Source organism: Melozone crissalis, unplaced genomic scaffold (genome assembly GCF_028551555.1).
Source record: "Melozone crissalis strain CALT ecotype California unplaced genomic scaffold, PUWL_Pcris_2 ptg000159l_1, whole genome shotgun sequence".
Classification (NCBI taxonomy): domain Eukaryota; kingdom Metazoa; phylum Chordata; class Aves; order Passeriformes; family Passerellidae; genus Melozone; species Melozone crissalis.
Genome location: NW_026535930.1, coordinates 371,024 through 384,132, shown reverse-complemented (window position 1 = coordinate 384,132; position 13,109 = coordinate 371,024). Strand labels below are relative to the sequence as shown.

General features: G+C 52.7%; 1 pseudogene; it reads right to left on the bottom strand.

The window, feature by feature from the left end:
• Positions 1-239: 239 nt before the first annotated feature.
• LOC128948765 (protein ecdysoneless homolog) lies at positions 240-6,744 on the bottom strand (annotated as a pseudogene).
• Positions 6,745-13,109: the final 6,365 nt, after the last annotated feature.

Sequence of the window (13,109 nt, the reverse complement as noted above, 5' to 3'; positions counted from 1 at the left end):
CTCATTTCCACCCAAGACAGTGTGCAAACAGAAGCTTCTGCAGGTAAATTCACTCTGCTGAAGTGACACAAAAATGAACAGAATGCTCCAAATTCAAACCTTTGGCCTCTTCTCCCACATCCTGCTCCTGTGTCTGTGCTCCATCTCCCCAGCAGCCATGTCTTGTGCCAAGGCTCTCCCTGCCTTGCTCAGCTGCCAGTGAGCTCTGTGCTCTCAGGTAAATTCACCCCCAGGCTCTGTCAAATGTTCCAGCTGGGTCCTGCCAGGCCAGCCTGGGCACTGTGGGACTCGAGCAGCTTTGCCACCAGGTTCATGTCCACAGCCAGGGCTGCCAGCTCAGCAGCCTCAGCTCCACAATCAGGGCCAGCACTCTCACATGGGGCTGCTCCAACAGAACTTGCCTGCAGACAGTACAAAGAGAAAGCTTTATCAAATTGCACGAGCAGATTTAAGGGGGGAAAAAAAAAGGGCAAACCACAGGAGAAAAGAAACAGCAATTCTGCAGCCAAAAGAGTCCAATACACTCCTGAGTCCTGACAGACAGGAATTCAGACACCAAATGCTCATGCCAGCTGAAAATCACCACTGTCCATTACCCAGATTAGGTTTCAAGAGAAGGACACAAAGTGTTGCTGAGTCCTGGCTCAGCTTCCTATGGGAGAAAACTGCTACAGGAACTCACAAGTGAAGCTGCAGCTTCTTGCCCTACTACTAAAAACAGGGAAAAGAAAAAACTAAGCCTTGGAAAAGATGGGCAAATTCCAAGCTTAGGTAAGCTTTAGTTTATAAAAAATGTATGATGGTGCAGGTCCAGCACACTTTGCTTGCACGTGGGAAGGTTCCAATCCCATCACTCACAATGGCCACTTGCAGCACATTTCCTGCTTGGAAATTACTGCTGCAAATCAGAGCTCAAGGCACACTCACCCCTCTCTTGGGGCTGCTGAAACTTTTCCCAACGTTGCTCTGTGCCAGCTCACGCTCCATCTCCTTCATGTACGCCTTGACACTGCCCACGAGCTCCTCAGGAGACACCTTCTGCTCCTGCCTTCCATTCCCAGCATCCAGCTCCTCATCATCCTCAGCTGAGAAACCAAACTCCTCCTCTTCACCCACATCATCACAATCCAGCTCCTCTGAGTCTGCCCCTGCACATGATGTTGTGTCAGTACAACAGCAAAGAAGTCGGTGCTGGCATTTGTTTCAAAGAAAGAAGCAATCTCACCTAAAATTCTGTCCAGGGCTTTTGTAAAAGAATCCACATCAAAGGTAACATGGGATTCATCAGGAGACCTGAAATCTAAAATTATTTTTAAAGAAATGAAGCTTCTATGCTTGCCTAAGCCTGACACAGGCACAAGCCATATTGATTTCTCTCAAGCCAGGAATGAAGTTGGGACGTTTGAATTTAAAAGTCCTCAGAAGTTTGAAGCCTGTGTGCATTAGACATCAAACAACCAGTGGAAGAATTCTTTGAATAAAGGAGAAAAATTGTGAAGACCACAAAATCCAACTGAGGGACAGAGAGCAGCTCAGCTTGCAGCACTTGAACCTGCACCAGTGCCAGAGTGGCACCAAGCTGATTTAAAGCAAGTACAGGTTCACTGCTCTGCCTTTGCTTCAGGCCCTGCTCAGCACAGCACCTTCAAACTCTGATTCTCTGCATCACAGAACCAACCACAGGGCTGCAGCACAGTGCAACATTCCACACCAGAGCCAAACTCCAGGGGCTACTACCATGGCATTTCTGCTCCTTCCTGCGTGGAGACTTTGGACACAAAAGCCTTCATGCTCTCAGCAACTGTTTCCAAGTCATAGTTTTGCTCCTCCTCATTTGGGGAAGGAAGGGACTCATTTCTTGTCTCCTTCAGCATCTGATCCAGAGCACCTGGTGTAATATCCAGCCAGCTGTCATCTGAAAGACCACAGCACACATCTGTTACTCTGCACAAGCCTGCTGGCTCACAGGCCCCAACCAGCTGACTGACAGGGCTGCAACCATCCTGCAGCTCAGTTCTGCAGTTCAGCTCTTGTGCTGGTCCTGGGTCACACACAGCAAAGCCAGAGAGAGGATGAGAAGAACTGAGTGCAGATTTCTTGTCACTACTTACAAACTCTGCTTTGCAGAGCTCAAACTAAGAGAGACCATTCTAGTCACTGAGAAGCCTTGGGCCACTCAGTGGAGGAAGAAAGGCTTACTCTAAACTGGGAGAGCCAACCCAGTGTTTAGTCTTAAGGAAGGCTGGATTGGCTCTCCCTTCACAGCTGTCAGCATTGCCCCTCTGCCCCCACAAATAATCATCTGTAATAGGAATAATTCCCCCATCCAGCTCACCATCCTCTGCAGGAAGACAAGCTGCTTCTCTCTCCAATTCCTTCACATCAATGGGGGTTGTCTGTAGTAGTGTCAGGATTTCATCACTGGGGCTCACTTCATCACAGCTAGAAGAAAAACATTGAATTTACAGAAATGGATTCAATGGGATCACATGCTCTGCATTCAGCTTTTCACTTGAATTCTTCCATTTTCCTTCTGTGCAAGCACATCAAAAAGGGAAATGAATCTGGGGAAGTACCAGAGCACTACACAGAGCATTGGCCAAAACAGGACACAGTCAGTCCCTGCAATTCCCAGCTGATGGCTCCAAAGCCCATTGGTCATGGCTCCTTTCCTTCACATTTCATTTGCCTTGGTAAATATTAAGATTACCTGATCACAACCAGCAGAGACTGGAAACTCAAAAAAATAACAGTCAAGATATTATGGGCTGGCAAAGTCTCAGATATTTTTGCAGTGATTTACTTTTTGGATTTGATCATCCAGAGAAATCCACAGCCAGCCCCTTGAGAAAAGGAGACAGATTACCCTGTATTCATTATTCACTGGGACTGCTTTTCAATGAAACTTTTCTACACTTTCTACAGACAACCAAGCAAAAATTGATTTACAGTCACCACTTGGAATCCACTTGGAAGAGCTCAGCATTTCACATAACCAAGATAAAAGAGTTACTCAAGCCAGAACTTCTCCCAGTGGAGCATTCCAGAGGAATTAGTACTTGTATGTCCTGGCCACAGCTCCCATGTTCAATGTGCAGTGGAGAAAAGAGTTCAGGTGTTTGTAACAAGCATTTCAAAGGTCACTTACAGGATTTGTAGGATATATGACACTCATGAATTTCAAGTAGCTCTCACCTTTCTGGCACTGCAACAGATTGCTGGAAGTGATCTTCTGCCATGTGCAACAGTTCCAGGTACTTGGCTGATCCTTCCATTTCTCCCTGTTAAATGCAAGTCACAGGCATGAACCCGAACAATTCTCCCTCCCCTTCCTCTTCCCAGTCAGGCTTTCTAAGGGTGACTGTTGGTCACACAGGAATGCTGAGAGAACCAAAACAACTAAAACCTCTTGGCCATCTACACTTGGAACTCAATACTGCAAAGGGCATTCCTGTATTTGAAGTTTATTAAAGGATATGGAGCTAAGAATCTCAATAGTGTTGTCCAATTTGATAACCTTGAAACAAGTAGTCAATTTATGTCCCATTTATTAACATCAAAAAAGTAGTGAAAGGCATCTTAAAAAAAGAAACAAAAAAATAAACCAGACAACCTCACCAAAACCCCCAGAAGTCACAAAAACCACACACACATAAAAATTACACTTGCATGGGCCCAGATAGGTCGATGGTGTTATGTATGGATCTTGAAGAATATTGAATTCTAGAGGGGTGGAAATGAAATGTAAACCAGTGAAATCAGTCACACCTCACACAATCACATATGGGGGTTTTCTTCACTCAAGTGTATTTCTCCCCTTGCTTTAGATGAATTAATCAATCCCCACATCTTGCTTTTTCCTTTTTAATTTCCAAAATAAATTACTTTCAAAGGGAAACAAGCTGCACATGTCCCCTTTAAACACATTAGTTCATTTCACACAGAGATATGGATTCAAGCTCCTCACACAAGTTCAAGGGTTAAAATGTATTTTCCCTGCAATGTTAAAAACTCTGAAATACTCACAGACCTTGAAATAATCCTTCTCCTTCAAGCTCCTGAGGAATCTCTCCCACAGAGGACCGCTTAACACGTTTCTCTTGGCATCAGGAGCCACTTTACTGCTCTTGGAGCACAACATTTCAAAGCCATGAGCCTGCAGATAAAAGATGCAACAACAAGAGGTTCTCAAGGTGTGACAGACTTTGCTCACATTTCTCTGGACAAGCAGGCAACCTCCAGACAAGGACCCATTCCCTGGGCATGCATGAACCAAGGCCAAAATGCCCCAGCAATCATTACCAGCTTCATGCCCAGCTCGCAGGCTCCGTACTGAGGATGAGCTGGGGCGGGCAGGGTGTATCCACTGCGTCTGTCTGGAACAAACTGCTGCTGCACCAGCTGTGCATATAAACACCGAGTGAAAGTCACCTGCAACAGCCACAGCAGAAACAAACACTCCCTGCAGCGGGACTGGGCTGGGGACAGCCAGCAAACTCCCTCCAGGTCACCAGACTGGCTTTGGAGGCACCCATATTACAGGCAGTGCCTGAGACTGCATTCAAAATACATCATAGAAAGATTTTTCTGATAAATTGCTTTTCAGGCTATACAATGTTTGTTCCAACCTGAAATCCCCAAGCAAATATAAACTTTTGTCATTCTAAATACATTAGGAAAAATCCTTAATATTCTGGAAAATCCCCATTTGAACTGTAACACGTTTATCAAATACATCTTGTTTCCTTAACAACAAAAAAACCACGTTTCTTTTCAACTAGAGAAGTGCTTTAGGAGAACCAGGATATCCTAACTGCTTCAGAACATCACAGGAACTAAAAAGCAGCATTTCAGGTATCACATGCGACCTCTGCTGGTTCCTGATGCTAAGAAAAGCCCTGAATGCAACCTTCTCAACTCCCTCACTCTGTCTGTTCCCTCAAACAAAAGAAAAGTATGAGCCTGACAGTCCAGGTACTCACTTGCAATCTATTTTGGTCTTCTGTTTCAGCCCTTGTAAGAATCTTGGAGTAGGGGAAAATAATTAAACAATTTTTTGCTAATGACCAAATAAATTATGTCCATTTTAATTCATTCCATTAGCAGCCATCCATATTCGTGTGAAGGTGTCTGCTCATTATTTCACCTGGACCAGACAAAGCCTGTGTCCTTACAGAAACAGCAACACTCCAGCCCTGAGCATTCCCTACCCTCAGGGACACTTCTGAATCCATGTCTGCTGGGGTTTTTTTAATATTCATAAACTCATAGAAAGGCTTAGGTTAGAAGGGACCTTAAAGATCAACACCTCCTTCCAACACCCTTGCCACAGCCAGGCACACCTTCCACTAGCCCAGGCTGCTCCAAGCCCCATCCAACCTGCCCTTGGACACTTCCAACGTGTCTGGGATGGGGAAACACCTCCAAGGATGGGCAATGCTAAGACAGGACCTTCAGAGCACAGGCACTGCCCCTTGGCAGCCCTCCCACTAAAGCAGCTCAGCAGCACCCGCCTTACCTGGCTGCCAGCCCCGCGAACTCCCTGCTCATCTCCCGCAGCAGCTACACAATGAACCACTCATCCTCCACCTTATCCCCGAACACCGCGGTGCCGCCCAAGTGCGCCGGGATCTCGCCTGCACCGGGCACAGAGAGGAGAGGCGGCTCAGCAACGCCGTGCCCAGCAACAGATTGTCCACACGGGCTGCGGAGTCTCCCTCACTGCGGATATCCCAGACCCTGCTGACACAATCTTGTGTCCTGTGCTCGGGGATGGCCCCGCTGCACCAGGGAGGTGGCACCAGATGCCTCACCGGGCTAACCCGTGCTGTGATACCGAGAGTCGGGGAAGCCGCCGGGTCCCTCTCACACGCTTCTGGTTTCTGGCCCCCGAGACCCCCTCACACGGCCCAGTTGTCCTCACACACTGCCTGTTCCCGGCTGCCGGAGTCTCCTCAAAAGATCCCGGTTCTCAACCGCCGGGTGCCCCTCAAACTCTCCCGGTTCCCGGCCGCCAGATTGCCGTCAAACTATCCCGGTTTCCCCTCACACGCCCTCAGTTCCCGGCCACCGGGTCGTCCTCACAGGGCTCAACTCCCCCTCACACGCTGCCGGTTCCCTGCCGCCAGATTTTCCTCAAAAGATCCAGGTTCTCGGCCGCCAGGTGTCCTTCACACTCTCCCGCCTCCTCCTCACAAGCTCCCGGTTCCCGGCCGCCGGATCCCCTTCAAACGATCTCCCCACCGGTTCCCTCTCAGACGCTCCTCGATTCCGGCCGCCGGGTTCCCCTCACACCCCTCCGGTTTCCCCTCACACTCCCGGTTCCTGGCCGCCTGATTCCCTTAACACGCTCCCGGGTTCCCCCTCACAGGCTACTCGATTCCGGGCGCCGGGTTCCCCTTCTACCCCCCCGCTTTTCCCTCACACTCTCCCGGTTCCCGGCCGCCGGTTCCCCCTCACTGGCTCCCGGTTCCCGGCCGCCGGGTGCCCCTCCCAGTCCCTCCGCTCCGGGCGCTCCTCCTGCCGCGCCTCCCGGCCCCCTCCCGGCTCACCGCGGCCCGGCACGTAGCGCAGGCGGAACGGCTGCCGCTGCCACACGCAGGCGGCCAGGAGCGGGGCCAAGCGCACCAGGGCCAGCTCAACGCAGCGCCGCAGCAGCGCCTCGCCGCCCGGGCCCGCCGCCGCCGCGAACAGGCGGTAGCGCACCGCGTCCTCGGGCAGCGCCGGCCGCCGCAGCGCCTCCATCGCGCCGGGGCCCAAAGCGCTCCGCCCCCGGGCAGGAGCGGCGCGATGGCGGCGGCGGGGCGGCGGCGCTGAGGGTGATATCGCGATACGCGCGGAAACCGCTGCAGCCGTGAGTGGCCGCCGCTGCCCCGGTGCCCGGCGCGGCCCCGAGCCCCAGCGCGGTCCCGGTCGTGATCCCCCGGCCCCGCTCCCGGGCCTGCCGCCCGCGCTGCCCCCAGCACCGAGCAGGGCCCCGGGACGGCCCGGTCACCCCCTGTCCCCGACGGGAGATGGTTCCCGGCATTCCCGGCATTCCTGAGCACCGGTGTGACGGAACGCAATTAAATCCCTGCAACCGGCTCTTATCCCCTGACCCAAGAGTTGGGTCAGTCCTGACTTACTCGGCTCGTTTACTCTTGTTCTATTTAATGTATTCCAATTTAATTAATCTACGGGGATAGTGACGTCATCTCTGCTTTTAGGGAGCTGTACCTCAATTCGCAGCATCTTAGGTTTAAATTTAATTGATTTTGATCCAGCTGCCCTATAGGTATAGGGTCAAATTGCCAAGGCCAAGGGACTTGAATATAGTTTTGAGGCAGAAAATATCTGGGTTTCTTGCCAGTTTTCTGACCAGGTAGAGCCAGGGCCTGTCTAGAGCCCAGACCCTCATTGGGAGGGTCTCCCTCACATACCTCAAAAACAAATCTCTCAAGAATAGCAGCTATGAGATGCCCCAACACAGCAAACTGCTGGAGTGCTCCTGTGAGAATAACTGGGGCTGTGTGTGATTCCCACAGAGCAGGAGCAGCCTTGCCCTCAGCAGGTCACAGCCCTGTCCCATGAGGATGTGTCACAAAAGGGTCAGGAAAGACCACAGGACCTCAGTTCAGATGAGGCGTTTGACCGAGCCCAGAGATCTCATCCTGGAACTCTGAAAACACAGGAAAATCATGAGACAGCCCTGGGTCAAGGCACAGCAACCCTGCTGGAACAAGAGAAGGGACTGAAGGCTGAGCAGGCAGTGCAGGGAACGGCTGCAGACAGCCTGTTCAAAGAGATGCAGCTGCAGCTGCAGAACAAAACAGAGAGATCCCAAAGTGACACCATGTCTTGTGGATAGTCACACAAAGATATGTCAAAGTTAATGAAATGCTAGCTATAAATAAGGTAATGGTGTCTTATGAATAATTCCTGTTATAAAAATGAGTGAATTCACATGATGGAACCAATCTATCAGCAGTGACTGTCTCAGGAATTGGAGACAATATTCTTCCAGCATTCCTGTATCCATAGCAATGAAACACTGAACAGCTTACAATGGATAACAGACATAATGTGGAACAACCACCCACTCTCCTGTGTTATCTGTGGAAGATAAACCAGAAGAGATAACAATCAATGATCCTGTCAGGCAGTGCAGCACTGACACCTGTGCAACCTGTGAGAGGTTCAAGGGCCCAACAAACTGTATCTTCTTCTATCCAAAGGCAGGTGTTTATCAGTGTTTCATCACAGCTGTTTCAGTGCGATCTGTCTTATCTCTAGAAGGAAATAACCACATCTTGCAATGTGAACAAAAATATTTAAACAAAATTAACTTAGGGCCTAAAATTAATTGCAATGTAATTCAATGTCACCGCAGTGGCATTAGAGGTACACTTAAGAGAATTTAGGTTACATCTATAATACCGAATAAAAGCTCATCTTAATAAAACTGGAATAGAACATGAAATGGCTTAAAATGAAGGAGACTGAAACTTGATCTCATCCAAACTCAGCAACACTCAAACCTGATGGCAATCCACCTCAACATAAATGACTCTTAACAAAATTAACTCAATAGAGTTAAAACATAGTTTAACATTACTCAGACATAGCTTTGCCTAATCTTACCAACACTAAAATCAAATTCAAATAAAACAGACCTGAAGTAACAATCAATATCCTTAAAAGTTCTGGGTACTACAATGTGTAACTTAGTCTGATGCTATTAATATCAAAAAGTGCTGAAAATGTGAACCAAGCATGGCTGAAATAGTGGCCTGATGGATTTACTGTAGGGACTAGAAAAGTGTGACAAATACTTTGACCCTATGTAGTTTAAGATCGAGGAAAACTCATGGTAGCCACAAATTTTAAGGAATCATATTTTTAGTAAGACTTTTTAAAGTGGAATTGTACCGAAAGAAACAACAATGTAGAATTTGAAAATTGTGCAACAAACCATGAACTTCTCGAGATTGTAGTTAGTGTAATAGCATATGGTAAGTGTTATCAGTATTTCTGTTAAAGAAATTCGATTGTGTTGTGCTGGACATGATAATAATAACGAGGCACTGCATTCACCGCTTTGAATATCTCCAGTAACAATTGTCAGAGAAATCAGAATTCACGAAAAATTCAAGATTAACTTTAAAAAACCATTTCAACACATTTTTAAGGCATTCTAGAACACGATCTATGAGGCTTCAGTACCCAGGGCAGTCAGAGCCCTTCGGCAAATGCCGGGGGTTCGCCCCGCCGCAGGGCTGGGGAGCCACGGGGGGCAGTGAGTTCGGCCGGGGCCAAGCGGAGGCGCCGGGCAAAGCCGAGCCTCGGGAGGGGGGAAAGCGGCGGCGGCAGCGAGGGAAAAGCCGAGCGGGGACCTAGCGTGGGCTCAGGATGATGCGGGGCAGTCCCCGGATTTTCCAATGCGCTCAGCCGAGCCAAAGTGTTCAGGTCCCCATATCCGGGTCATTAGCGACGGGAGTCGCCAGAAAGGTGAAGGAACCGATCCTGGAAAATGCAGCGGGGAGCGCTGGGGAGAGGGGCCGGGGCGGGGTCGGGGAGCAAAACGGCCGCGCCACGATTGGCCGCGATCCCCCCCCTCATTTGATTGATCAAATCGGTCCAAATCTGCGGCGGCACCGGCCGTATCCGCTGTGTCTGGCCGGGATGGGAGCGGTGGCGGCACCCGGAGCCCGGCGAGGCGGCGGCGGAGCTCGGAGGCGGCTCCAGCCCAGGTGGGACCGCGGTCGGTGCTGCCCCAGCTCGGGGCTCGCTGCGGGCGGAGGGGGCCGCGGTGAGGGCCGGGGGATTCTGGCGAGTTCCTGGTGCCGGCTTCCCCCGTGTCCCCCTGCGCTGGGATCGACGAGGGAGCGGCTGCCCGCGCTCTCCTCCTTGCCCGGATGGCCGGGATGGAGTCGGTGCCGCGGCAGCGATGGCTCATCGCGGCTGCTCTCGCTAGGACGGAGGCGGCTGCTCCGTGCCCGGGACCGTTCCCGGCCGTGCGGCACCGGGCTCGGGGCCGCTGCTCGGGCGGGAGGTGTCCGTGCCCAGCTCGGGGCTGGCACGGCATGAACTTGAACGTGCCTCAGAGCCCCAAGCGCTGCAGGCGCCGAGTGCGGGCACAAAGCGGCGCATCCTGCCTGCTCCGGGACCGAGGCTTCTCGGCGCTGCCCTCTGTGCCGGGAGCCGCTCCGTGTGCCCAGGCAGGGAGCCGCAGCGGCCGTGCAGGCGCTCGGTGTGGCCCGGCTCCGAGGCGCCGGGGCAGGGAATCATGCGGGGCACAATGGTGAGCAGCCCGGGGCTGCTGCTTCTCGCCCCTCGGCAGGCGGACTCCGAGCCGCAGCTGCCCCGGGCCAGCAGCAGCCGGCAGCTCGCAGGCGCTCTCAGCGCCCGGCCCGGCACGGAGCTGGGCTGCAGCGGCTGCAGAGCCACAGGGGCCGGGGCTGCGGCCACCGCAGAGCTCCCGGAGGCTGCGCTTGTCTCCGCACCTGCTGCCGCACCTCTGGGCAGCGCCAACAGCGCAGCCACAGCTGCCACCGCCCTCCTGAGCCCCCGCATGGCCGGCACCAGCAGCGACCTCTCACCGTGTCCCTTTCAGGGTGCCATCAGCGCGGCTGGAAAGCTGTTCCCGAGGCCGAGCTCGCAAAGACTCTGCCAGCAGCACTCCTGATGTGTCCGAAGCAACGTGCTGATTGTTTTGGGCAGAGAGATGCCGGCTGTGAGCAGGAGAAGAGTGAATTCTGCTCCATTTGTGGAGTTGCGAATGGGCCCCAGCATCCCCAGGAGGGACCAGCAGCCGCGGTTCCACACTTGCCTAGGGCCCAAGAAGCCTCTTGGCATAAGGAGGAGGATGCCACTTGTGAGCGTGCAGTGAGTGCAGATGTGGAGTGTGGATTCTGCACCAGGGATGGGAGTGTGAGGGAGCCCCTGGCTCCCCAGGGCACACCAGCAACCAACAATGAACACAAAAGGAACCTCAGAAGATTCCTGGGTGAGTGCAGGGCCACCCCTGTGGCCTCTAGGCAGGGGCCCGTGTCCCCTCCCAAGGCCAGGGCTGGCAGGTGTGTGGCTGTTTCCCGATGTCTGGAAGAGGCCTCGTGTTCTGCTGGGCCCCATCAGTGGCTGGAAGCAAGAGCCCCAGCTGCCCCCAAGGCTGTGCAGTTCTCCTGCTGCAGCCTGTCCCCACAGCTGTGTGCCTGTCTGTGCCCACAGCTGTGTCCCTGCCTGTGGCCAGGCTCTGGGCTCTCTGGCTGCCAGCTGAGGGAGGGCCACACTGCCTCAGGGCTCCCTGCTCTGCTCCCTGGCTGTGGGCTGAGCAGATTGCAGGGCTGGCTCTGCTTCTGGCAGCCAGCAGCTCTTTCCTGCTCCAGGTGAATGGTTCAGGTGCTATCCCGTGGGCACAGCGGTGCTGATTCTGCTGCTCCTGGTGCTGGTGCTGGCTTTGGGGGCGGCCTTGGCTGTGCTGGCAGGTAAGGGAGGGGCAGCAGCCTGGGCCCAGCCCCTCGGGGCAGAGTGGGCTCCCTGCTCCCTGCACAGAGGAATCCTGAGAGCTTCTCCTCTTCCCCCTGCAGCACCACAGCTTCCAGTCACACCTGCGACTCCACAGTGTGTTCTGGGCTGTCCCCATAGCTGGGTTGGGCACAAGGGGGTCTGCTACTACTTCTCAAGGGACTACAGCACGTGGGATCAGGGTCAGGAACGGTGCTCCGAGTCGGGGCCTCCCTGGCCATTGCCAAGGATGAGGAGGCCATGGTGAGTGAGGGGCTGCGGGCGCTGTGGGGTGGCTGAGGGCAGCCTGGGGGCGCTCCTGGGCCGGGCTCGGTGCTCGTAGGGCCGGGGCTGCAGCCCTGGGCCGGGGCCTTGCAGGGAAGGAGCCCTGGCGTGCGGGGGGAGCCCCGGGCACGTGTCCCCCCGAGGGGCCGGGGCAGCTCCCACTCCTCTCTCCTGGGCAGGATTTGCTCTTCCGCCTCCGCGGGAACGTCGATTTCTGGCTCGGGCTGCGCAGACGGGGCGAGCGCCTGCACTGGGGGGACGGCAGCAGCTACAGCTCCCGGTGAGTGCCGGGGAGCCGGGCAGGGCCTGGGGGCAAAGGGGCACAAGGGCTTCCCCTGGCAGCCAGCGCTGCCTCTGCTCCTCCCTGCAGGGTTCCTGTCTTTGACACTTCTGAGTGTGTGTACCTGGCTGATGAGAGATTCAGGAGTGGCAACTGCTCCAATGAGCGGCCGTATCTCTGCAGCAAGGCCCAAGCTCCCCTGTAATAGGGGCTGCTCTACGGACCTTTTAGCAGCCTCCGTGGACTTGTCTAGGCCCCGTGGAGGGTCGAGGCTTAACAACAGGATATTTTGAGTCAGGATGAAATAGCAAAATAAGTTCCTGTCTTCTGCCGATCTGACCCTTTCTTATCTCTGTAACCCCATAGGTCACTTTCCCCTAACTTTTATTATTGGACAAGTTTTTCAAATAGTAAGGGCAGGGGAAAGTGAGCTGTGTACCCTATAAAAAGGGGCTGTTTTAGCCCATTTGGCAGAACAAGAGCCATCGCTGGAACCCTTCATGCACCTCTAGAAAACCATCCCTGTGCCTTGCACTTCCTCTCAGGGTCACCTCAGTGCCTCTTCATCCTCAGTGCCAACGCTGGGCTGGGGCTGCAAAGGAAAAGTCTCTGCAATCCATCCTGCCACCGATGCTGCCTGCAGTGAGTGCATTGCCCTCATTATGTGTGGGAAATAGGGCTCACTATTTACACTTTTTATAATTGTTTGTTAATGGATAAAATCCCGACCTGCCATGCATGTCTTTGCACGTGGTCAAGTGAAACTATTTTTTTTATGTAGTGTTTCATTATAGATCTACATGTACTTTTTTAAGCCTTCTGAAGAATTGAAACATAACCTTGAATTTACATACTGTTAAAAGTTTTTTAACTTTTGAATTGTCTTCAGGACATCTTGTACCTTAAACTACTACATTTCATGCTTCCTTGTGGTTCTAAATTTTTGTGTTTTAACTCCCTGATAATGAGGGTCAATAAATACTTTTGTTTTCCATGCTCTGGTTTCTGTTATTTTGTCTTTCTGATAAGGATATCCCTGAATGTGGGAAATCACTTAATTATT